This window comes from Echinops telfairi, unplaced genomic scaffold (assembly GCF_000313985.2).
Source record: "Echinops telfairi isolate 266 unplaced genomic scaffold, ASM31398v2 ScPeMD7_2573;HRSCAF=3158, whole genome shotgun sequence".
In the NCBI taxonomy this organism is placed as follows: Eukaryota; Metazoa; Chordata; class Mammalia; order Afrosoricida; family Tenrecidae; genus Echinops; species Echinops telfairi.
In genome coordinates, this window is record NW_022106471.1 from 6,653,376 (window position 1) to 6,678,199 (window position 24,824).

Genomic DNA, 24,824 nt, shown 5'->3' on the forward strand with positions numbered 1-24,824 from the left:
ATCTCCACTCCGCACTCCCCCCATCATTCACTATGGTAAGATTTTTTGTTCTGATGATGCCTTACACCTGATCCCTTCGACACCTTGTGGTTGCATAGGCTGGTGTGCTTCTTCCACATACTGCTTTTTTAATGGAAAGGAAACCGACCCCAGATGGCACATTTCTCAGTCCGATTTTGCTCCGAGGTCATCTGGTTTTCAGAGCAGGTTACAAGATACACACCTCGGCGTTTTATTTGGTTCTGGAAATGGCTTTGAAATAGACGTTCCCCATAACCCTTGTTTCCTGTCCATTCACAACTGCCCCCTGGTTCCGCAGGGCGCCAACAGCCACCCCCACCCGTGGCAGGCCTCCGGAAAGCGGCACCCTCTGCCAGGCACCTGTGGATTTTAAAAGCAGGCTTCGCTGCAGCGTCTTCCTCCCAAACCTAATGAGGCACAATTGCTCTGTCGTCGAATTGCGGTTGATGTATTTCAGCAGAGTCGCTACCTGCGAGGAAATGAGAATGTAAATCGCTCACTGGACTTTCATAAAAGGATCCCGTGGAGGGTGTATCTCCTAGGAGCAGACAGCCACATCGTGCCCCCTCTGGTTCAGAGTTGAACCACCCACTCTGCCTTTTGCAGACCAGCGCCTAGCCCACAGCACCACTAGGGCTCCTTATGGACAGCATATTCCTGCCTGGGCTTTTCCACCTCTCCCCACCCCTTCTTCTTAGCAGCCCCCGCTTGTAATGTTTTAGTACCCCAAGGTTCAGAAAGCGACATAGCTTGTTGAAGCTCCTCCAATGGGTAGTGCCCGAGCTGGCCCGTCTTACCCCTGCTCACTCCATCATGGCCTCTGCTCCCCTCACCGAAGTCGCCCACCAATTGGCAATGAAGATGATTGTGTGAAGAGTTGGCTGGATTCTCCCAAAAGAACAGGATGGGGGGGGGCCAGGAAATCTTCCTATTTCTGGTCAATCTCTTGATGATGACTATTAAAAACAAAACCTGACATGTGCTTGCTACTGCAACACCCAGCGTGCTTTATTAAGATATGTAAGCCTGTGTCTGACCTGGTCAGTGGATAATACTATGGTGTTTGTTTGATTACCAGCTCTCGTTGTCCGTGTAAGTAGTGCCCAGTTATCTAAGGGCTTAATCTGTTCAAGTCAGTAATCCATGTATAGCGATTTGTAACCAGCCTACACTTATTAATCTCACTTTCTCTATTGTGTTTTCAATACATCACCATGGGCTGAATCAGTCCCACTATAAACAGGACCTTATGCTCCAGGAACATGATCGATCAGATTCTTGGTCATAACATAATAAAGATGCCTCTAAGGTGAACCAAGAGCCAGATAGAAAAATAGATTTAGGAATGCATTTGGAGCTCTCACTTAATCCTAGCTCCAATCCAAGAGTTAGTTCTTAGTCAGGGTCCTACTGGATATGTGCCCCCATGAAGGAGACATAGATGATACGGCTGTTATAGCAGAGTGGTGAAGAAATTAAAGGTGTCCGACTATCATAAACTATGCCCTCTGAGGTCTTACAGGCTTGTTAAACAAGCAATCTAAGTGAGGTGCCAATTAAGACCACGGAAGGAGCACCCCAACATCTGTGATCCAAGGATTGTAAATGGTACAATCCAACAAATCCAAAGGAGGGCATGGCATCGCAGCTTAAAATGTGAAAATCTGTGTATGGTAGCAAAAGCCCAAAGTACATGAAAAGAATGTACACATGGAATGGGCCTCCGGTGAGTCCCCTCTGACCGTAAGTGAAGGACGGGGATAACCTGGTTATCAGACCGAGTATTGAAGAGACGTTGATAGTAGATTCAAATGATAAAGTCTGACCGGAATGGTTAAAACTTTGTTATTTGATTTCCTTTTTGATCCACCTTGAGCTTGATCTGGTTTTTAATATTTTCTGTTTTGTTTGCAGAGTAGGGCTTATCTCTGTTGTGCTTTGTCACTGTTGCAGCTATGTATATTTCTGTTTCTTGGTATATGAAGCCCAGGTTCGGGGACTCTGTGGAGGCAGTAACCAGAACAAGGGCTCCTGGGGGGCCCGGGGGTGGGGGGGACAGGATGCATAACGAGCTGGTGTCAAGGAGTACAAGGAGGAAGAAAATGTTTTGAAAATGATTGTGGTCGCGATTGTCCAACACTGCTTGGTAGGACTGAGCTATTGAATGTTATGATGTCTGGATTATGCCTTCATAAGATTATTTGAATTTTTTTTTTAAAAACCTGTGCTGTTTCAACAGTAGGCACATTAGTACTCTCCTGCTACAGATCTTGGGGAAGAGCGCAGGGATGGAATACTTCGTGAAGGAACAGGTTGGGAAGAGGAGGCCACATTTCTGCACACCCTGTCTTCCACAGTAGTGGTGTCTGCGTGGCGATATCTAAAAGACGGCTGAATGACGGGCTTCATTCTTTTGAATCAAATACAGCCTTCTTATCTTGGTAGCAGTCATCTGTATTAAAACAAGAGCTCGTTGTGGTTATTTATCCATTTATTTCTTGCCTCTTGAAAGGGAGACAGGAGAGGCATGTGGTTTGCTTTTCGAACCGGCTCACCCCGTTCCTTGTTTTCCTGCGAGGACATGGACGCTCTCCATCACTGCGGTTGGGGCGGGGCTCCTCTCATTCCGTGTGGCCTCTGCTCTCATGGCTGGACTTGGGCACTTCCAACAGCCCAGTACAACAGAAGGCAAGGGCCCTGGGAAGGAGGAGGACCGGTGTCCCTGACACGTTCTGATGAATCCAGCTTTTTAATGAGCTGCTTCATTCGGAGAGTGAGTCTCCTACAAGACCCTTGGTTTGCATCCTGCAGATTGAATTTATAACAGTTTCCTCCTTTTAACACAACCCTATTGTACCGTGACTTTTATGATTTCCTTCTAGTGTCGAGCCTTGCCTCACATCATACATCAAAACTAAGAGGTCATTTTTTTTCTCTTTTTTATGACAACCATTAAAAAACACTGGCAGAGCAGATAGGCGACTACTGAGTCTGCTGTTTGCCTCCTTTCCGAAAGTATTGGAAGCCCTGGAGGAAATCACAGAATCATTTTCTGTGTTTCTGTGTGTGTGATGCCACGGATACAGCAGACACATACCACAGAGGGTCTCAATAATTACGAGAAGCATTCAGGAAATAACAAAAGAAAACAGAAAAGGAAAGCCCGTAGGAAAATAGACAGCATATATATATATATTTAATGGTAGCATTTCCAGACAGAGCAGAAACATGTAGTTGGCTTAAAAACACGAGATCCTGAGGGCATTGGTGGTTCAGTGGTAGAATTCTTGCCTTCCATGCAGGAGACCCGGGTTCGATTCCTGGCCAGTGCAACTTGTGTGCAGCTACCGCATGTTCATGATTGGGGTGGGGGCTTATGTTGTTCGAGATGCCGGGCTGGTTCCAGTGGAGCTCACAGAATAAGACAGACTGGGAAGAAAAACCTGTTTCCCATAAACCAGCCAGTGGGAAACCCCATGGCTTCACAGAAAGTGTGAACATGGGTGGTGCAGGACTGCTGGCCCTGGTGCATGGGTTCGCCAATTGAGTTGGGCTGACCGGGCCTTGGCTAATAACAAGAAGCATGAGCTGAAATAGTTCATCCCACACATTATTAAGTAGAGCCAACATGAAAACCTGTTAATCTCCCAACCTAGGGCTTTCAGGCAGAAAAGTCTTTTTAATTACTGCTGTGACTGTGAGGAGGGGCCGTTGAGATAGTTAAGGTTTATTATGCAAACCTGGCCAATAAACGTGGGATTAATTGAAGGACAGAGAGAGAAATGGCTCAGTGAGCCTAGCTTTTCTGGTTCCCTGGTCTCTTGTTCTCTGATGATCAGACCAGTGTGCACCTGCCTTAGCTAGTTCTCTGCCTCAGCTGGCAAGGCTCGCCTCCTGTGAGACATCCCTGAGGAGAAGCCACATGGGTGTACCCCGATGCAGCCCTGCGTGCTGGAGCAGCCGCGTGGAGACCCCTGCCAGCGCTGAGATGTTCACGGATGCTCACTGATGCGGCTTTCTTCCTGCCTTTGGCTCATTGCATGTGTTTTGTGAGTTTGAGGAGGACTTTGCGGATAGGTGTTGGACATATGGGCTAATGTCAGACTTACGGACTTGGACTGACTTGACTGGGTTGAGATGCTGAATGTACAATTAACCTGTATATAAAACTCTCATAAAATAGTGTTTATGAATTTTATTTTTCTAGCTTACCCAGACTAACACAGCCATTTTTCACAAACCCTTGTTGGGAGTAGAATTTATGGACCCATTCTGGAAAGTAATTTGATAATGATCAAAGTCTTTCTCTGCCCTCTCCTCCCTCTCAAGTTGACCGTCTTTGGCCCAACATCTCTTTTTTTCTAGGAACTTAAAGTAATCAGCTGAAAACACATGAGCGGTGGTGGTGAAGGATTTTAAAGGTACATGAGTGAAAATGTTGATTGGAGAACCTAGAAAAGTGATTTAAGCCACGGTGCCAGATATTCCGCTTGCAGTGGCAAAAAGGGTTTCTGAGGAATTGCTAAGAAAACAGAGAACACAGCATTAAGTGGATAAAGAATCCCGAACTCAGTACCACATAGCATCCATATTTTGCCTAAGCCATGCCCGTAGCAAAACAATTGTCAGGAACCACCCCAGAATGTTCATGTGTGTTATCTCTGCTAAAGGCGCAACTCCTATTTGCTTCTGGGTTCCATGTTTCTTAGGAGGGTGACTGACTGTCCTGTTTGGCCTTAGAACCTTCCCAGCGTTAACCCTGAAGGTCCCACCCTGGACAGTTCACTCCAGTAGACCAGGCATGTCTATACGTTGAGCTGAGGAAAGACCCAAGACACAGTGACAAAGGACAAGCTGATGGGCCTTGGCAATAGGTTTTGATAAAATCAATAAAGGTTCCTTTAGAAACTATAGGGAAAATCTAAGCACTCTCAATAGTGTGTCTCATGGCTGGTCTTGTTCTCATTGCTTTTGGTGTGGTGAACAGCACCCTTTAATCCTCATGGACACAGAGGTTGAGGTGTTTGTCCAGGGACACACAGCTCAGGACAGAGAGCAGGTTTGAACCAAGGCAGCCTGCGGCCGAGTGCAGGCTGTTGAAGCACCACAGTCAGCCCCACAGAGCCCACCTTCCAGCTGTCCCTTTGGCTGCCCCTCTCGGACAGTGTCCCTGCCCATGCTGGACTCCTGAGTTGGCCACACGGCCAACTGCTGCCTCTCTCTAGCTCAGCACCATGGCCCAGACGGTCCTTGACCTTCTCCATAGGAAGCAACCTTCCCTGTTGGGTGGGGATTTCCACGGCACCGTTGCTGGCCCCTGGTGATGGGGTGCTTTCAGTTTTGCCACATGGTCTTGTCTGCCAGCAGCAGAGCTGGGTCCAGGTGCAGCCTGGGCTATTTCTGGAAACACTTCCTCTTTTCCCCTTTTTCACTGGGTCTGGGCCATCGGCCGTTTCGTCTCTCTGAAGGTGACTTGGGTTCCTCTGCCCGAGACCGTCGACCTTTTGGGGATATGTCGGAATCTCCCACGAGAGCGGTTGGGGTTGAGTCTTCTTTGAGGACAGGGCTGGTGTTAGAAGCATTACCAGCCCACAGCTCTGTGCCCCTAAGACTGCCTGTCCCCCGTGTCGTTACATTTTGCGTGGTTGGCCCTGGTTAACCTCTGGGGAGTTGCACATACCGTGAGGAGGCCACATCTGCCCCTTGGGGCTGCAGTAGGGACAAGGATAATCATCCTACGCACCAGCCCAAGGATAACTTGCGACAGGGCAGCAACTCCACAGGCTTCCACCCTCCATCTTTCTCTTACCGTATTTTGACACCAACCATTCCTCCCACGACACAGTTTCCTTTCTGCGTTCAATGGCCGCACAGAACTCCCAGCCAGTACTCATAATTGGGGAGGGGCGGGTATTAGAAAAGTTGATAGGTTACTGCAAGTCAGGATCAGGAAAGAGGAAGGATACAGTTTTGGGTTCACAGCAGTACTGCTTCTCAGGTTGCAGCCAAGTCTCTGTGGTCTTCAGCCTTTCAGCCATGCGGTCCCTTGGCCACACCTTCATGGCCCAGGAAGTCCACCCACATGCTCTGTCCCTTCCCTCTGGTGCTGCTCCTCTGCGGTCTCCTTGCAAGGCCATGACTCCTGCCAGTTGAGGCAGGAATTTGAACATGCTCCAGGTAGCTGTTCTTGCTGGATGGCTCTTGCTTCTCAGGTGGCTCTCGTTTACAAAGGGAAGTGGTGGGTAAAAATGACCAACCCTTCCCCCACTTAATGTTGCAGGGCTCCCCAGCCAGAGGTGGCTCTTTGGCTGTGTACATGCGGCTCTGAAGGAAAACAAAAACATGTAAAGGATGTTATTCAGATCATGGTGGTTTCCTCTGTGTGTAAAAAGACATGGATAAACCAACTCACGCTGCCATGAAGTTGAAGCTGATGCACAGCGAGCCTGGAGAACAGGGTAGAACTGCCCCTGTGAGTTTCTGAGACTGCAACTCTTTACCGGACTAGGAAGTCCCATCTTTTTCCCAAGGAGCGGCTTCACGCTGTTGACCATGGCAGTTAGCAGCCCCATGCAGAACCACTCCTCCACCAGAGCTCCTTAGAGACAGGTAAAACGTCTACTTCAGCGTTTCCCATGTAGATGCCCTTTTACCCTTCTTGCCAAGAAATGTCTAGCTCCCCCAAATCTGTGAGTGGCAAAGGTCTTTCAAGTTAGAGCAACTCCGTTTGTGTATCAAAAAAAGAAATAGCTTCAGCTATTGTCTGAACTTGTCCCTTGCTGAGAACTTCGCCAGTGTCTGGTTAATTGTTTGTTTTGTCACGTTAACTGAACAATGAGAGGGGACTGACATTCCTCTTGCATGATGTAGAGGCGCAAATCCAGATTTCTTTTCAGGTGGGGGTGTGGTGGGTGGGGGCGAGGTTACTCTTCAGTCCTAAAAATCTGGTCTTTGATAGATCAAACAACACCTCAGCTACTTCTTTTTTTTTGGGTGCTTGTTACTTAAGCCTACACAGATTTTACATTTGGCTCTTGTATTTTGTTTTCAGGGAATCTGGATTTAACTTCTAACTCTCAAAAATATGAGCAGCCCCTGTCTCTCTAACATACTTTGTTGGGTTTTTTTTGGGTGGGGGTATAAAATTAAACTTTTCTTTCTCACTTTCTCATTTGAAAAGGTAGATGCTCAGAAGTTTTAGTATTCAGAGGGGAAAAAATGGGGCTTCTCAAGGTAAAATCTCTCCTTAAAAGAAAGGGGGGAAATGGATACCGTGTCTCTGTACTGCTGCTTGGGGTGGGGGTGGCGGGAAGGAATTATCTCTTTGGGGTGCAACGGGGAGAATGGGCGGACTGGAAGACACAAGCCCCTGCATCTTTGAGAGCGACGAGGAGTACACACACACACACACACACACACACACACACACACCACCCACCACCCCACCACCCCCATTCCTCCCCCCCTTCCAAGAGCTTGGAGAAGGGCCCGTCCTAATTCCTAGAGCCTCAAACTCCCTGTTCCCCCTGCAGCCAGCACCAGAGTTGGGGGAGTCTTTGGAAATGCAGGAAGAACCCCGATGCCCTCCCCCAGACTTACTGAACCCGAATCATCTTCCCTGGCTACCCAGGTTCCCCAGGTGATTCACCTGCACTACCCTGTGGCTATTAGCTCTATTGGTGGCTGGCCGTGTTGCTACCCAGGAGAGCAATTTCATCCCCAAGCCAGGGAGAAAGGGAGAAGGTGGGCCAGGAGCGAGGCTGAGAAAGGCCATTTTAATTAAATAATAGGATCTTTATATATTGGTGAGGGCTTTGGGACTCTGCTTTGGGTGCCTAGGAAGGCAAACACAGCAGGGGTGTGTCTTCTTATTTGTTTGCCTTTTTTGAGGGGGGAAATTGCTCTCCGCCCTTTCCTCTCCCTGTGGTCAGGCAAGGGGATCCAGAGACTTACAGCAGTTAGTTCTCTCTCCCCCAAGATGAGGCCTTCTCACCAGGTACATTCTCATGAAGGTAAACAGTACAACTTCCTCAGCGCACCTTTGTGACTCAAGGATTGGCCACAGTCAGAGCTGTGAGCCTGGGGCTAAAAAGCCGCAGTACAGCCGAGCCAGACCTGAGACAGAGTGCATTCAGAGACCTGGGCTGTAGCCCTGGCCATAATCGGAGGCGGGCAATCCTTACCTCGAGGGCTCATTTCAGAGTTTATAAGCTCTTGGTTTCATTCAGATGAACTTTCTTATCCCACACTCCTGCCATATGGGGCCACTTAGTGTGAAGTGTGCTGGTCTGATTCTGCTGGTCACAACGCAACGCTTTAGACCTGGCACAGAAGATACAAGCCTTGTTTGTTTGTTTGGGGGCGGAGCTTGGTGGCTTTTAGATATTTATGCACAGAAGATAGAAGCCCAAGATCCACTCCCCCCAAAAGCAGATAATTATACTCCTTACTTTTTCAGAAGCAGCGGCTTCCTATATAGAATCTTAGATACATTTAAATCTGTATGTTTGTGGTAAATTAGCCTTTTGAGCTTAGATGTGGGTTAAGGCTTTGGGTTGCTAACTGCAAGGTCAAGCCCACCAGCGGCTTCCTGGGAAAAAGAGGAGGTGGTCTGCTCCTTTAAGGATGTACAGCCTATGTGGCGGGTCACCCACCCTGAGCTGGAATGGACTGGAAGGCAGTGGGTTTTTGGGGGGTGAGCTTTAATGAGTCAGAATCCTCCCAGTGGCAGTGGGTGGTGGTGTGGATAGCTCTAGATTAGAAACAAATTAGCATCTCATGTCATACGGGGTTATGTTAATTTTTCAGATTGGTTTTGTCTTAAGCAAATGTTGCAGTGTCTGAACTTTACAAGTTCAGCGCACTTAAAGATAAGTTTGAAGCCTTGACAGGTATGTTTTTGAAGTTTATGTTGTTTTTCCACTTCTTGGTCCCAGAGCAGAATTTGATCCTTCGTTGTGGCTCCCGAGGCCTGAGGGTGCTGACCTTTATTTTTGGTGTGATTCAAATTAACCCGATGGCACATTACTAGAAGTGGGTTTTCAAATCTCGGTAAGAGAGCCTGCCGAACTTTGGCTGACTAGAAGTGAGCGCTAGCCTCTGTGTACAACATCCATCCATTCTGCCCCCTCCTCGGAGCTGGACAGCTAGGCCCACGGGCCTCTGAATTCAGAGCTCTGCCTCTTCACAGTTGAAGTGTCTATTTGTGTAACATTAAAACCAGCTTCAACTTTTTTTTTTAAGTTGCTCTGAAAGAGTCGTATGTGGAAACCTATCCAGTATGTTTTCAGGGAGAGACGTGGCCGGGCAAGTTGGGTCTCCGAAGTGGATTTCGTAAAAGATGCTTTTACACCTGGGGCCCAAGCATGCATACAGAATGGGCCAAGGAGCCTGCATCAGGATGGCCTTCCTGGGTCCCCAGCCTGGGCGCGGTGCCTGACCCCTCTTCCTCTTAAGACCCGGGGGTGGAGGTGGGACGTAGGGTTGTGTCCCCACTGTAAGGTTTGAGACAGTGTTGGATAGTGTGGCTACATGAAGGGCGTAGTAGGTCCTTGAGGCAGATCGGGGTCTCGGGCCATCTTGACTTCGCGTTCTTAAGGGGATAGACAGTAAGTGACGAAACCAGTCAGCAGCAGGGAGAGTACGGCTTGTACCTGGCATCAGGAGGGATATGGTGGAGCGTAACCATAACGGAGGAGTACTTGGCTCGGGTGTGAGCTGCTGCTGTCACCGTTGCTGCTCTTGTGGGTAGTGAAGGTCCCATTCAGGTAGGAAAGGGCTTTAATTGTGTTTGGTGAAGAGCTTCTAAGACAGCGGTGCTCAACCTTCCTGATGCCAAGACTCTTTCATACAGTTCCTCATGTTATGGTCGCCTCCCCAACCATACAATTATTCTAGTTGCTACTTCGTCATTGTCATTTTTCTACTGTTAGGAATCAGGTGACCCCTGTGAAAAGGTCATTCGACCCCCACCCCCCAAGGGGTCAAGACCCACAGGTTGAGAACCACTGTTCTAAGCCCAGAGGGCACACAGCTCTAATACCTGGTGTTTCTGATACACTATCACAGCCCCATTGCTCCCCCCCCCCCAACCTCTCGTCAGTTGACAATTGCTGGAAAAATCAACTCTGTCTGAACGAGTAGGAAGCTATTTGGGATTTTCATTGTTTTCCTTCCACTTAAACAAATAATAAAGTGGGCCAGCATTTAAAGAGTAGTGGAGATCACTGTCTACCCAGCCATCAGCTCCCAGCATCGGCCCTGCGGCTGCTCTGCTCAGAAAGAACTTGGGGCCCATAGGCCTCCCCCCCACACCACACCCACGTCCTCCCCCCTAGGGAGCATTGTTCGAGGTTCACTGCCCTTATGCTACTTGGTAGTGGCACTGGGTTGGAGGTGGAGAACAAGATTAAACCACCCTCTTCCTCCGGAGTTGATAGCCATTTCTCTATCAGGCAGAAGAAGGGGGAGGAGGCAATGCCCGTCCCTCTTCCCCACAGCGCTGGCAGCCGCCAGAAAGGTGGTGAGGTGTGGGCCACCGCACTGGCCTGGCTACCTGGGAAGCCACTGCCAAAGTCAACACCTGCAGCCTTTGTGTCTGGGGCAGCCGGTTTCATAATGGCCGTTAATGGAAGTTCCTGTTCCGACGCCCTCAACACTTGGGGATTTCTGTCTCCAGAGGACACCTTATGTAATGGGAAGATTTTCAGGGAACCTTCCCTCTCACTCTTTTAACCGGTCACCTGGCAAGGTCATGGGAGGCTTTGTGAGTGTCTGTCTGTGTGTCTAGCTGCCGCTCGGGAACATTCAGAACTTTCCGGCAGACCTGCAATATGTCGGCTTTGTTCTGGAAAGGTGAATTGGGGTGGGGGTGCGGGGTGGAAATGACTTTAAGCAGGGAGCCTGGCGCCCGAGGACTCTTGGCCTAATTCAGTTGTAGAGGACAGGACAGACAGACAGACGAATTGTACCATAAAGCAGGAGGCCTGCCGTGGGGTCTGAATGGGAGAGGGCGGTAACCAATTTCCCTGGCCTGAAGTCTCCCCGGAGGGGAGGAGGGTGGGGGCAGGTGAGGAGGCCATTTCTCAGTCTCGGTGTCCTCTGCTGTGTGTGTGAAGGAGAGGGCTGGCTTCGTGGACTTGAAGGCCTGGGCAGCCACCCAGCACCCCTGCTTAGAAAGGCCCCACGTTTGGCTTTGCGCTGCGCCATCGCCATCTTGAAATGTGTCCTCATTGTTGACCAAAGGGGCCCGTGAACTCTTCGTTTCTCACTGGGGCCACGCAGATGCGACGGCCGGCCCTGCCTGGGAAGGTGGGTTTGTCACCATGGGGTGAGCTAGATTGTGCCAAGCTGTATTTGTCAAATCATCTTTGGGTTTGGCTCCGTGAGCGGTGGGCAGCTCTGGCCGGGGGCAGCAGAACTGGAGAGGCTGGTGAGGCCGGGGTGGCTCCGAGCAGGAGGCTGAGGACATTTTGTTGAAGCAGACCTGGCAGGCCTCACTGGGCAGGCTTTGAGGACTGCGCGTGCAGAGGAGGAGGTCTTTTAGGTAGTCGGAGAGGGCTGGGGTTTCTGGCTCGGCTGGAGATCCTACTGACAAACAGGAATGCAGGGGGGAAGGCGTCTCTAAGCCCGGGGGGCAGCGAAGCAGATGTTTTGCAGGAGTGGGGCGAGGCCCTTCCCCAAAAGACCCGGAAATCTCTGGTGGGACAGCTTATGGAAACATGTAGCACAGCTGTTCAGCTGCAGCCAATGACCCGCAGATCAAGGTTTCTGTCGGGATCGAGAGCTTCCCTAGAACAAATATTCATCCAAAAATAAACTTCCCGCTCTTCCTGTTTTTATAACTTGCCTGTTTCCTCCTGAGTTTGAGGCTGCGCTCTGGTTCCGCAAGTTATTAATCTTCAGAGAATCAAGACCTCTATAGAAGTATTTCCTGGACATGTTTATCTACCCGGCCTAAATTATTTTCTCCAAATGATAAGAGAGCGTTTCCATACTGCTCTGTCAGCCGGCTCCCTTTGAGAGATTTCTATTAGGCACCCCAGCACCCTGGTGTTTAAGACTTAACAAGCCACCCGCACCCCCCCCCCCAAACAAAACAAACAAACAAAAAGGAGTCAGAGCACAGGAAGCTCAGGTGACCCTGGGGAGTAATGACCTTGAGTGAGTTGTCATAGGTACCCGCAGCCCACCTCTTCCAGGTGAAAAGTGGCTTCTTTCTGCAGCAAGAGCCTTTGGGAGATGAAGCGGTAGCTCCTCGGAGGTGCTGGTGTGAGGGAGCCCCACGCACACCCCACCCCAGGCCCTGTGGCCGTGCCCACAGTGAGACCATAGCGCTGCTGGAAAGTCTGCTCTTTGAAGAATCACCGTGCCCCTCACGGAGTTGTGATTCCTAAGACCCCCACCCCCCACCCCACCCCCCGTCACAGATGGGAGCTGAGATGGGTGGTGGTCAGGACTGTGCCCCAAGGAAGAAGGAGAAGCCACGTGGACGCTTTGGCCAACCTCGGACCAGACAGACAAATAGACTTGGATCCGTAAGGGTGGACATTCTGGACCCACCATACCCTGCCGGGAATATAGCCGATCCCTTTGGTGGCCTGCCCTTCAGCGTTTTGTGCATACAAATCAGAAACGAGGCAAGCTGGTGGGCATTTCAACAATGTGAGCCTTCTCATCTGATTCTTGCAAGAGGCTTTGGCGACCAGGCTGCGTGGGTGGTGGCGGCTTGTGCCGCAGCGGAACTGGGAGGGAGGCCAGATGCCTTTGGCGGAGGCCTTGCGAGGTGGGGCTGGGATGCCACGGTTTTAAAATGGGCACCAGCCCTCCCCTGGGGTGATCTGGGTAGCTGGGTTGGCAGGTACTGCAGCAGGCCAAGCCCTGCCTCTGATGCACTGTGGAAGCCCCCGTGGCCCGCGGGCCTGCTGAGCAGGCGCAGTGAGGAGCTCCGGGCCTGAGACAGACTGGGAGAGTATGTCACACACATGCCGGCTTGGCTTTGGAAGACTTCCTAGGAAGAAAGAGGGTGTCAAGCAGTTTATTCATCATTCCTTGGCTCCTTGCTGGGATGAAATTTCCTTTAGATACGTTCAGCTGTATGAAATATATGAAGAGTTCATTTTCACCCCTTATTTAAATTACTTTTCAGAATGAGACTTAATAGAAAGGCGCACAGTCCCTGAGAGAACCATGGATCAAGCGCTCGACCAGCTAACTGGAAGCGTGCAGTTCAAATCTACCCAGTGTTCGCAAGAGAGACCCTGCATTCTGCTCCTAGAACATCCTAAGGGGCAGCTCGCCCTGAGGTCAAGGCACCTGGCAACTAGAATGCTTACAATGGCATCCCTCGCGCGGGCTCCCTGTTTACAGTGTATATCACCCACCATCTTCCGTGCCTATCAGTTCTACCCTGTCTTTTGGGGTCACTCTGAGTCGGACTCTACTCAGAGGCAGTGAGTGAGTCGTCCAGGCCCACACTGGAAATGAGTAAAGTGAAGCTGCCAGTTGTGGCTTCGAAGCAAGTACGTTCCCAGAGGCTGGGAGAGGGGGAGACCGCCCTCCTGTCCCGGGGGCCTGGCTGAGGGGGTGACCCACCCCCTAACCATAAACTGCCTAGGGCAGGGCGTATTGTTCTGCAAAAAATTATATCGTGATCAGCAGAGGAATGTTTAAGAAATCTATTCAGAAGCACCCCTCCTGGCCTAATTTTGTTCTTCGCCAGTTTTGCAGACCAGTCTCCTCCCTGGCCCCCCATTGGGGGAGTAGGGTGGAGGGAGACGGGCCTGGCGTTACCAGGAGGGCGTGTTCTGTTGTTCAGTTGTACTCTTCTGCCTTCAGGTCAGTCTCACCCAAAACAGCTTGTCATCCTTCCCCGTAGGCCAGCTCAGTACTACCCAGATAAGACAGACAGATAGCAAGTTTCGTCCAACTCATAGCGACCCTATAGAGCATATTAGACCTGCCTCTTTGGGTTTCTGAGACTTTAAAAAATCTTCACGGGAGCAGACAGCCTGAACTTTCTCCCCTGGAGCAAGTGGTAGACTCGAACCTCTGACCTTGCAGTCAGTCAGTCAGTGGATACCCCGCTACACCACCAGGGTTCCTACAGATGAGATTGGAAGGCCACTATTTCAGACCAGTTGCTCCTCCCTCTTTGTATTGGGGTGGATTTCTGACTCTCAGGAAATCCCTGCTCTGGGTAGAACAGAGCCACAACGAATCTCCAAAGTATAGCTTAGTTCCAGTTCAGGAAAACAGGGGAAATTCCCCTGTACTGGAAGCCCCAGATAGGTCCCTGTGGCAAGGGAGTTTCACATTGGCTTCAGAGGTCCAGGAAGAACCTGGGTGAACTGTATAGTTCTCCTTTACCAAAATGTGATGTTGGGGATCTTACACGGTGTGTTCTTGTGCTACAAATGCCCATCCCAATGCCTGTCGTCAATGTGGACAGTCAGCGGGCATTGTGACTCACCGTTGAGCTCTGTCCCTGTGGGACAGAACCGAACCTGGGCTCGATCATCTCTGTGCTCTGTTGGTGCAATTCATAAAACGCTCTGCTGCGAACCAAACGGTCATAGGTTCAAACCCACCAGCCGCCCCATGGGAGAAAGATGTGGCAATCTGCTCCCATAAAGATCACAGGGGTGGAAACTCCACAGGACAGTTTTCTGCCCTGAAGGATCAATATGGGTTGGAAGCGACTTGATAGCAATGAGTAGTTGAGTCTTGATAGAAGCAGGTTGCCTGCCCTTTTTTTCCGCTCATAGAGTGAACAGTGGGCTCAACCAACATTTATCGACGTTTGTTGTATGTAGATGTCGTATGAAGCGTGTTTTGTTTCCTTTTGGTAACAGATAATTTACCAGTTACTTGACACAGCTAGCGCTGAGTTTATCTAGAGCAGGAACTTCTATAGACAGAGTGGCACTGCCTTTTCCAACGATGGAATATGCCGTCCAAGATCTCATGGCTGGAAGTCAGAAGGGCAGGGGGGTCGACCTTGGGCAGTGTGACTCCAGAGCCAGGTGTTCAACTTGGTGTCACCGCACTGCCTAGATCAGCCTTTGAGTGGGGGTTTAGTAAACTCCCATCAAATGACTGTGTGGAACTATGCAAATGAGGTGCTGGTGGCCCACTGGGGGAATTGGATCCATGCTAGCAGTAGAAATAAGGTACAGGTGTGGATATGTGGTCATGCAGATAAAGGTAGAAACCTCCAGCAAGACTATTCCAACTCATGGCAACCCTATGGAACAGGGTAGAACTGCCCTTTGGGTTTCTGAAGCTATAAATCATGATGAGTAGACAGGCTCACCTTCCTCCCTTGGAGTGACTGGTGGGTTTGAACTGCTGACCCCATGGTTTCCAGCCCAACACATGTAACCCGCTGCACCACCAGGGCTCCTAAGTAAGGTTTATGGAGCCCGAAAGAAGGGCCTGGTCAGTTTTGCCGCCACCCCAGCAGCAGAAAGGTAGGCCCCCAACGACTAAGAAGAGGAGTCCAGGGTCCATGCTGGGACCCTGAGGCAGAGAGCTGAAAGAGCAGAGGAGGGCAGCAGGCAGCAGGGGAGAAAGCTGAACCCCTTCAGGCCGGGGGCCTGTTGGAGGAGCGGGGTGCCTGCCTCGGGCACCCAGTTATAGCACTAAAGAGCCTGGTGATACTTGCCCAAATAGGGCAGAGGCCTGGCAGGCCCCAGTGGGCCAAAGACCAGGGAGAGGCCTTCCCATGGGTCTGCCTGAAAAGTTGTCCTGGTGGAAGAAGAGCATCCTGAGTCTCCCCGGATCCTGCATGGTTGCTTCCCTAATAAACCTCACCCACCAGTGTGTTTGAGTTCTGTGTGGCCATTGCAACGAGTTCTTGAACCCAGCAGAGGAGAGAATTCCGGGGGCCGGGGGGGGGGCCGGACAGTAGGTCTCAGAACTGGTAGAAAGGTTGAAGAGGGGAGGCATGCTTGACCTCCGCCTCATAGGAGCCAGCTTTGCCCTGTGGCTGCTGATAATAATTCTCCTCCCCCCTCTTGAAGTTTTGAGGAGGTCAGACGCCCCCGCCATGCCATATTTACACCATGTATTTATTGTTTCGCCCTGCACAAGCGCTTGTTTATGAACAAGCTGCTTCGGCCGGGACAAGCCAGGACAGGGCACCAGGGGAGGGGTTAAAATTCTGTGTTGCTGAGCCAGCCAAGCTAGGAATTGAGGAGTGCAGGGGCACTTCTGAGCTTTGCTAGGAGGGACACCCTCTGGCGGGGCTCTTACTGGGCTCCCCATGGCAGAAGGTCCATCCTGGGAGTGGGGGGTGCCTGGTCCTGCCACAGAGATGTTTCATGCGGCCTCTCCAGTTCCCCTTGAAGCTGCAGGGTGCCCTTACAGCTGGCTGGTTACACAGGAGGGCCGGGAATGAGCCTTGGGCTCCAGAGTCAGACTGCCCCTCAATGGCTTCATTGGCTAGATCCTTCATTTCTCTGTGTAGTGATTTATCCAGCTGTAAACTGGGGTGAAAGATGAAGCTGTCTACTCCCATAAAGGGTTCTAACCTCGGGAACCCACAGGGGCCTTTCTACCCTGCCCCTGAGGATCACTCCCGAGTCAGAAATGACTCAATGGCAAGGAGGTGGTTTTTGTTTCTGTTTCTGAAAATAGGGCAGCTGTAGTGTCTACCTCACAACAAGGAACCTGGATGATGCTAACTTTAAAAAGTGGGTGGCGCCAACCTGCTTCGAGGGCCCTGAGGAAGAAAGACCTGGCAAACTAGTTTCATTAAGACCACAGCTAGAAAACCCTATGGAGTAGTTCACAGCCACCCTGCCTACAGCAGCAAGTCATGCTGCCTGCACCGGCGCCATCCTGACCCTCATTCCTGCGTTGGAGCCCAGGGTTGCAGCCACAGGAGGGCCTTCCTCTTTTTCGCTGCCCTTCTACTTTACCCAGCACGATGTCCTTCGCCAGGGACTGTTAGTCTCCTGACAACCTGTCCAAAGTGTGTGAGCCAATGTCTCGCCATCTTAGCATCTAAGAAGCACGCGGACTGTGCTTCTTCCAAGACAGGTGTGTGTGTTCTTCTGGCAGCTCCCGGTACTTTCAATCCTCCCAGGCAATGTTGTGCAAACTCCAAGAGAAGATAGATGTTCTTGTGGCTTGAATCTCATGCAAAGCGAACACATGAGAGCATAGCCATCATGCACCTTTAGGTGAGCCTCGTAGCTGTCAAAGCCAGGGCCTCCGCAGTCTACACCTTCATTCTAGCCTCGCGATATTTGCTTGAAATGTTTTTAGGAACGCATTTATAACTCATTTCCAGGGGGAAAAGCAGGTGTGGGGGAGGGCACACTTGGTGACACTAGTATTTGTTACGTGGAGACAGATTTTAAACTTGGAACTGGCCTACAATTGGAGCAAAGTTAGGTGGATAAGAATTCTTTTTTCTAAAAATGGTTCTTGACTACAAAATTAAGGATAGGCTATTATTACCGGTCTTCTTTCAAATGGACGGCCCGTTCCCTCTTTCATGATCAAGCTTGCTGTGAAGACCGTTCCAAAGGAAATGTGCCGGGTAGCATTTTACTTTCGGAAGACATCCATCAAAGGTCAAGTCGTCTGTCTCCCAGGCTAGAGCATTAAGATTGAGTGGGCAGTGTTTGCTAGGATCTGTCATGTTGAGTTTTTTGGGTAGGAAGTAGCCTTATTTACAACTGATGCCCTGGTAGCATAGTGGGTTACGCATCAAGCTGGTTACACCTCATAAGGCTGATAGTTTGAATCCATCAGTCACGCCGTGGAAGGACAATGAGACTGCCTGCTCCCATAAAGATTTAAAGGGATCTCCCCTGCCTTTTTGCTAAGAGTTGCTACGAGTTGGAACAGGCTTGGGGTGAGGGGAGCTCTGGTGGCACAGTGGTTAAAACTCCTGGCTGCTAAGCGAAAGCTCAGTAGTTGGAATCCCCCAGCGGCCGTGGGGCTAGAGTCCAAGTGGAGTGGTCAGCTGTCTGAGAGATGCAACCCACACCCACTGCCATCCACTCGATTCCGACTCCTGCCGACCTTCAGGATTACAGCCTGGGAAAGAAATCCTGCTCTGATTGGAATCCACTCAGCAGCCGTGAGTTGCACCCAGCTGGCTTTGCATTTGGAACTGGTGCCCCTGCTAGGCCCGTAGTAGCCAGAAGCAGGGGCGCCTCCGGTACCCAGGGAGAAGAGGTCAGAGCCTGACTTCGACCCTCAGCCGGCTTGCTTAGCCAGCTAGTACCTTGTCATCTACAGAAGTTCAACCTGAAAGATGTAGTTGTGCAGGAAGGGGGTGGTGTCCACAGCAAGGACGTTCACAGCGGGGCGTGTGAGGACCATATCTCATAATCAGCATACTAAACCGCCGGTGGCTCTGTAGCAACACCCACCTGGGGCTCACGGGGTGTGCGGGGTGGGTGGAGGCGAAACACATGTCCCCGTGGAACATGATGCAAGAAAGCTCCTGGTTTGCCTATTTGGGGCTCCTGGTGACGAACAGGCTCGGCCAGGAGGGCTGAGCGATCACGTAACCTTTGGCTTCACCCTGCCCACGGATGGAAGCGAGAGGCAGGCGCCACACTCGGTGGTACAGTTAGGTGTCGATGAGCAGGTTCTGGCTCACAGCGACCCTGTTTGTGTGGTCTTCACAATCGTAGGTGTGTCTGAGCCGATGGGTTCGGCTGTTGTGTCAGGCCACCTGACCAAGGGTCTTCCTCTTCACTGACCCACTGGTTTATCAGCATGATGTCATTCTCCAGAAATTGATCCTTCCTGGCAGTGAGCTCTAAATGTTACCTTCGTGGGGAGGGGCTGGTGAGAGAGCATGGGGTTCTGGTCAGAGTCCAGCTCTCCATCGCTGTGAAGGCTATGGTGTGATAGATGTCTCTCAACTATCAAACGGGAACATCATTATATCAAGGATGCTGTCTGAGGAATGCCCAGAATGCATACGTCCGCCTCTCCCCAGACCCAAGAATGGTATCAGATGGCCATCAGGAATATGCCACCTGCCGTTAGGAAATTTCCTGGGTCCCTTCTGTGAGACGATGCTAACACTCCCAAAAGCCAGTCTCTCCCCTCTGCAAGCCCTGGCAGCATAGTGGGTTATGCCTTGAGCTGCTAACTACAGGGTCACTGGTTTGAACCCATCAAACCCACCAGCTGTTCCTCGAGAGAAAGATGAGGCTGTCTACTCCTGTAAAGATCTGTAAAGGGGCATTCTACTTTGCCTGATAGGGATGAGTCGGAATTGGCTTGATGGCAGTGGGTTTGGTTTGGGCTTTTGGTTAAGGCCCCCAACTCTCAGTGTTAAGTTACCTAAGACCCTTCAGCATCCTCACAGAGGAGACTTCTGTGTAGCCAGCAGAGTGGACCCGTCGCTCTCTGCACCTGGCGCTTATTGATAAGCACAAGGTGGGGCAGAGGGAGAAATCCATTGGTGGGATGTCCAATAGGAATTTCAATCCTGAGGCTGAAAACTTGTACCTCCCACCTGGATTTAAATTAGGCCTGGTTTCTGGTTTTAATCTTATCCTCATCCTTGATTCTATCAGTCATGCGGAGAAGCTTGACCCCACCCCAGACTGGGGCCTCTGTAACAACACCAAATTCTCTGCCCCGGAGTCAGGCTGACTCAGGCACCCTCTAGGACAGGGTAGAACTGGCCCTGCGAGTTTCCCGAGGTAGAAAGCCCCGTGTCTACCAGGAGCCCTGAGGAGACTGATAATCAAGCCAGGAGGCACGAGCAGAGGCCGTCCCTCCCAAGTGCCTCTTCCTGAGTCACCCCGGCAGCGTCTGGGAGCGCTGCTGCTTCCCAAGCTGTGCAGCCCACTAGGGTGAGCAGACGAGACTTGGAAAACGCCATCCTGCTTCAAAAATGCCTTTATACATTTGGCTTATTCCAGTTAGGCTCCAAACACGTTTGATTCACCTTCACTAGCTGACCTGCCACCCCAAGGTAGAGAAACCATCATGGGTGCGCGCACACATATAGATAGCGTGGTGCATTTCTGAAAAGAGATGTGGATGGCGTTTGGCTGAGCTGGCACTTATATGGGTTGCCCGTCCCTCCCTCCCCTCCCTCTCTTACTCCATCCCTCCTTTCTGTTACATGACTTAACTCTTCAGCTAAGACAGCAGAAGAGGTGACTTGGGCATGCTATGCGCCACACTGAGAACAGAACTAGGCTATCATGCAGAGGGCCCAGAGTAGAGGGTCAAAATCGGACTGATTAGGTCTGAGCAAGGTGGACCTCTCTGGTGTGGTCAGCGATGGAAGTTTGAGATCCATACAGGCAGACGTTCTAGCCAGGAGGAGGGAACCTTTTCTCTGCCGCGAGCCATCATTATGCATTGGATCTGCTAGCCGCAAGGTCTGTGGTTCAGAACCACCGGCTTCTCCTTTGGAGAAAGACAGTGCTTTCTACTCCCGCAAAGAATTACCATCTTGGGAACTCACAGGGGCAGTTCTAGCTTGTCCTATAGGCTTGCTATCTGATTCGGCATCTACTCAATGGCAGTGAGTTTGGTGGGGTTTTGTTTTTTTTGGGGGGGCAGGGGTTGGGATTGGGATGGCAGGGGAGGTGTGCAGTGTTAGCTGGTTTTGATGATTTCTCAGCCCTGCGGGCCGAGGGCTGAATATTCCCCCACTCCTATAGACAAGAGCAGTAGTCAACAACCTTGGACCAGCCACCTGGCCCCAGGCACTCCTTATTCCTGCTGCTGTGGCTGCTGTGGGGCACGTGCTAGTTTACTTGGACCTCTGCCTCATCTTTCCTTCCCTGGCACTTCAGCCTGCACATTTGCTTCTTCCCACCCGTGCCTCTCCTGGTTGGAGGTTTCTAAAAAGATGGCACCAAGGTTGAGCATGGATGGTCCAGGCGGCGAAACAGGAAGTGCTGGTTGAAGCCTGAGCCCCCCAGCTGTATCTGTACTCTCTGTCTGCCCAGAGGCATGGCAAACTTAGAATAGAACCTGCAGGGTGGTTGTGGCAAGAGGGTGTGTGAGTCAGCTCCTGGACGGCCTCGAATTTCTTGTTCCTTCGCTGGAGGCAGTGGCTGGAAGCAGCGGGTTTGCCTCTTGGAAGGCGTCTCTGGGGGTCTGCTGAGACATCTCGCTGTGCCAGTTACCTGGGTGGCTTCACCTGAGGTGTGTGCTCTGATGGAAGGACCAGCCAGTGTAGCCACTCCACAAGTCACCGCTTTGCCCCGTCTCTCTCCCCCTTGTAAGTCTGTGTGCTGTTAGCATGCCTTCACGGACTGACAGTTGCTCTGTTTGATGGGGGATGAGCCTGGAAGCGGCTAAGGAGAATGGGCCATCTGAGTAGAGAACTCTGTCTCACTCCTTCCACTCCAAATACATTTCGAGCTCCTGCTATGGACACGCCTTAGATGTCCCTAACTTAACCAATCAAAACCTCATGCTTTGTTTCCATCGCCAAGCTATTGTTTTACCAAAGACTTTGTTTTGATTTCTTGGGAATTTGCAGTTTCAATGTTTCCTTCCGTCTGTCCTTGGACGTTTTTGTTTTCGGGTTTTTTTTTGTCTTTTTATTGTGCAGATGCACGAAGAACATGAATTCATTGTCTATGTTTTGATATAAAAAGATCTCCCCAGATACGTGTTACCTTCTCCAAGAGAAAAACGCATGTGCAAGGGAGAAAACAAGCCCGACATCAATCAGGCTCACTGCTGTCTAGTTGATGACAACTCACCACCACCCGGCCATGGGTTTCCATCCCCGAAATGGTTTAGGGGAGTACAAAGCTTAGTCCTTCTCCTTCAGAGCCGCTGGTACAGTTGAACAACTAACCTTGTGGTTAGCAGCTGTGTTAGTCTGGGTAAACTAGGGAAAACAAATCCACAGAAACTTACATATGCATAAGAGAGAGTTTTATATAAAGGGTAAGCGTACATTAAGAAAGTATCCCAACCCAGTGCTGTCCAAGCCCCTAAGTCCAACATTAGCCCATATGTCCAACACCAATCTACAAAGTCCTCCTCAATCTCAAAAAACACACGCAGTGAGGCCGACTGCAGGAGGAAAGCCGAATCAGTGAATGTGTAAGCATCTCAACGTTGGCAGGGGTCTCCACATGGCTGCTCCAGCGCCCAGGGCTGCATCGGGGTAGGTCCATGTGGCTTCTCCTTAGAGATGTCTCAGGAAGTGAGCCTTGCCAGCTGAAGCAGGGAACTGGCTAAGGCAGCCACACCCTGGGCCGACCATCAGAAAGCAAGAGCCCTGAGAACTCAAAAGGCTCACTGAGCCATTTATCCCTTCACCCTTCAATTAATCCCACATGTGTTTATCGGCCAGGTTGGCACAATAAACCGTAGCTATCTCAGCAGCCCGCTGTCAGTCCTCACCTGACATTGTCCACTAAAGTTCTGATTTAATCTTTCGTGTTATTTTTGTCCTTTCAGCCCCGTATAGATCTTAAAAGCATATAAAGCTCAAGACAGTTTTTGACGAGTTAAGATAAGCTCTTGTAAAGTTTTAGAGATGATCTCAGGGAACTAGTTTTAAGGGTTCATCCAGCCCACACATTGGATCCAGAAAAATCTGGTGTCTACGAGAATTTGAACTTTCTCCTTTTTTTTTCTGTACAAAAACATTTTATTGACTTAAAAAATATATTTTAATTGGGGACTCTTACATCGCATCACAATCCATGCATTCCTCCAGTGTGTCAAGCGCATTTGCACACATGCCGCCATCATCATTTTCAAAGCTTTTTCTTCCCACTTGAGCCCCTGATATCAGCTCCCCATTTTCCCCCTCCCTCCCCAGACTGCCCTCCCTCAAGAACCCTTGATAAGTTATAGATTATTTTTCCCATATCTTACATCGTCCGCCATCGCCCCTTACCCGAGAATTTGAACTTTCATCCTTTATTTTCCTCCTTTTTGGTTAGAATCTGGGATCCAAACGCTCAGTTGTTATAACTGGATCTTCTGGTCTCACTTCCATACTTTCCACCTCTTCTTATTTCTGACTCCCCTTCCTCCTCTGTTCTTCAGGTAAATAGAGACCACTTGGCGTTGGGGGCTGTGTTTTTAAATGGCAGTGAGTTGAAGAAAGTGTGTCATGAGCCACCCTCAGTCCCTTTTCTTCCGTGAGTGAGTCACTCTAAGGGCAAGGACTGACCAGGTTGAGGTTTGATCAAGGACATGAAATCTCCCCAGCCAGCCTCAGTCCCTTTGCAGTAGAGCTGACCACGTGATGAAACTCATATCTGTTCATACTTCCCTTTGAGATCAACCTTGTCTTTCTGCTCTCCCTGCAGCACTGGGAAGGAAGGGTCTCTGCCTCTGTGATAGGGTGACAGATAAAGACGTGGGCCAGCATCTGGGGACCTGGTTGAAAGAGGAGCATGCAGCCCCTTATATCTAAACATGGACAGCCAGTCCCCAGAACTTGGCCAGCTTGGAGGTAGGGTGGGGATGGGGATGTTAGCCTGTGTATCTATGACCCTTCCTGAAAGACCTGCCTCTTAATTACTGCACAGATTAAGGTCCTTTGGGGAATGATACTCCTCTCCCCCAAACAAGTCTCGTATTATGATTGCTCTTACAAGGCTCCTGAGAGAAGGGGCTACTGGAAGCAGGTGGATGTTCCCCACGTGTTCCTTCAACGCCTCGAATGCAGTTGAGCCGTGGGGAGAAGTCAGCGAGTGACCTCTCAGTTGGCCTTATCCGATGCTTTGCAGTGTTGACCAGCGGGTCCCAACTCTCCCCACTGACTTTAAATGTCTGAGTGAACTGCAAAGCCAGAAACACGTTCCAGAGCATTGAGTCACTTTGGCCACCACGCGAATTCTCGTCCACCAAGTAAATCTCCCAGATGTGGCCAGCTCCTTTCCCTGTGCTGGGATCGGCTCTAACGGATTTCTTTTCTCAGAAACCAAGAACTTAGTGGTGCTCCAGGGGTGATTTTTGCGCTTAGGTGGGTGTCCGGTTCTTAGGGAGGAGCAATGGACTTGGAAGCTTTGGGGCCCAGTTCTGACTCTGAATTGGAACAAGGAGCTGGGCTACTGCCCTCAGATTCATCCGCTTTCCGGTGTGGCTGGTGTAGAACGAGATGGCTCCGAGGTGTGTGTTGGAATTCCAGGTCGCTCTTTATTATTACTTAGTTAATAGCTAAGGTGCGTAAGGTGTGAGGCCCATACATTGTTTATTTGCTCCTTCTGGGGTACAAATAAATTAAACTAAAGCTAGGGGGGACTATATCACTAAGTCCTGCACACAAAACCTTTCTCCTTAAAAAAGAAATAAATAAATTTTAGTTTAAAAAGAAAGTCCGGGGTTGGGGTGGGAAAACCTTTCTCCTTAATAACTAGAAAAATGGGGATATTATTTTTTTTCTCAATATGTTTTTTTAAAGCCAAACTAAGACAATGGTGGAGACCATAATGAATTAGCCAACATTCTTCATACATTTAAAAAGAAAAAATTTTTAAGCCACCCTTTGCCACTGGATTGGCCCTGACTCCTAGTCACCCCATGTTAGAGAGTACGAGTACCCAAGAGGGTTTCCTTGGCTGTCACCTGTCCACAAACAGATTGCAGGCCTTTCTGCCTCACCCCTGCAGGGTGGGATCCACCTGCCAACCCACCTTTTGGTGAGTCGTCAGGTGCAAGCCAGTTAGACCACCGCAGATTCCTTTTAATGCACTCTAAGTTCTACGTGGCAGGAGGATCTTTGTCTCTGCCTTTCCTACATGTTCCGTGGGGAAACGGAACGACTTTTTGCAGCGAAGAAGAAGAAAGGACACGTGGCACAGGTTGGTGACCGCCCACCTGTT

General features: G+C 50.3%; 1 protein-coding gene and 1 non-coding gene across 2 annotated transcripts in view; both read left to right on the top strand.

Annotated features, from left to right (window-relative positions):
• The window catches only part of SPRED2 (sprouty related EVH1 domain containing 2), a 122,893-nt gene that overhangs the window by 37,124 nt on the left and 60,945 nt on the right, over positions 1 to 24,824 (top strand). The gene's annotated exons all lie outside the window — the stretch shown is intronic.
• On the top strand, positions 3,283 to 3,353 carry TRNAG-UCC. Its single transcript has one exon. It is a non-coding gene; the product is annotated as a tRNA-Gly (tRNA).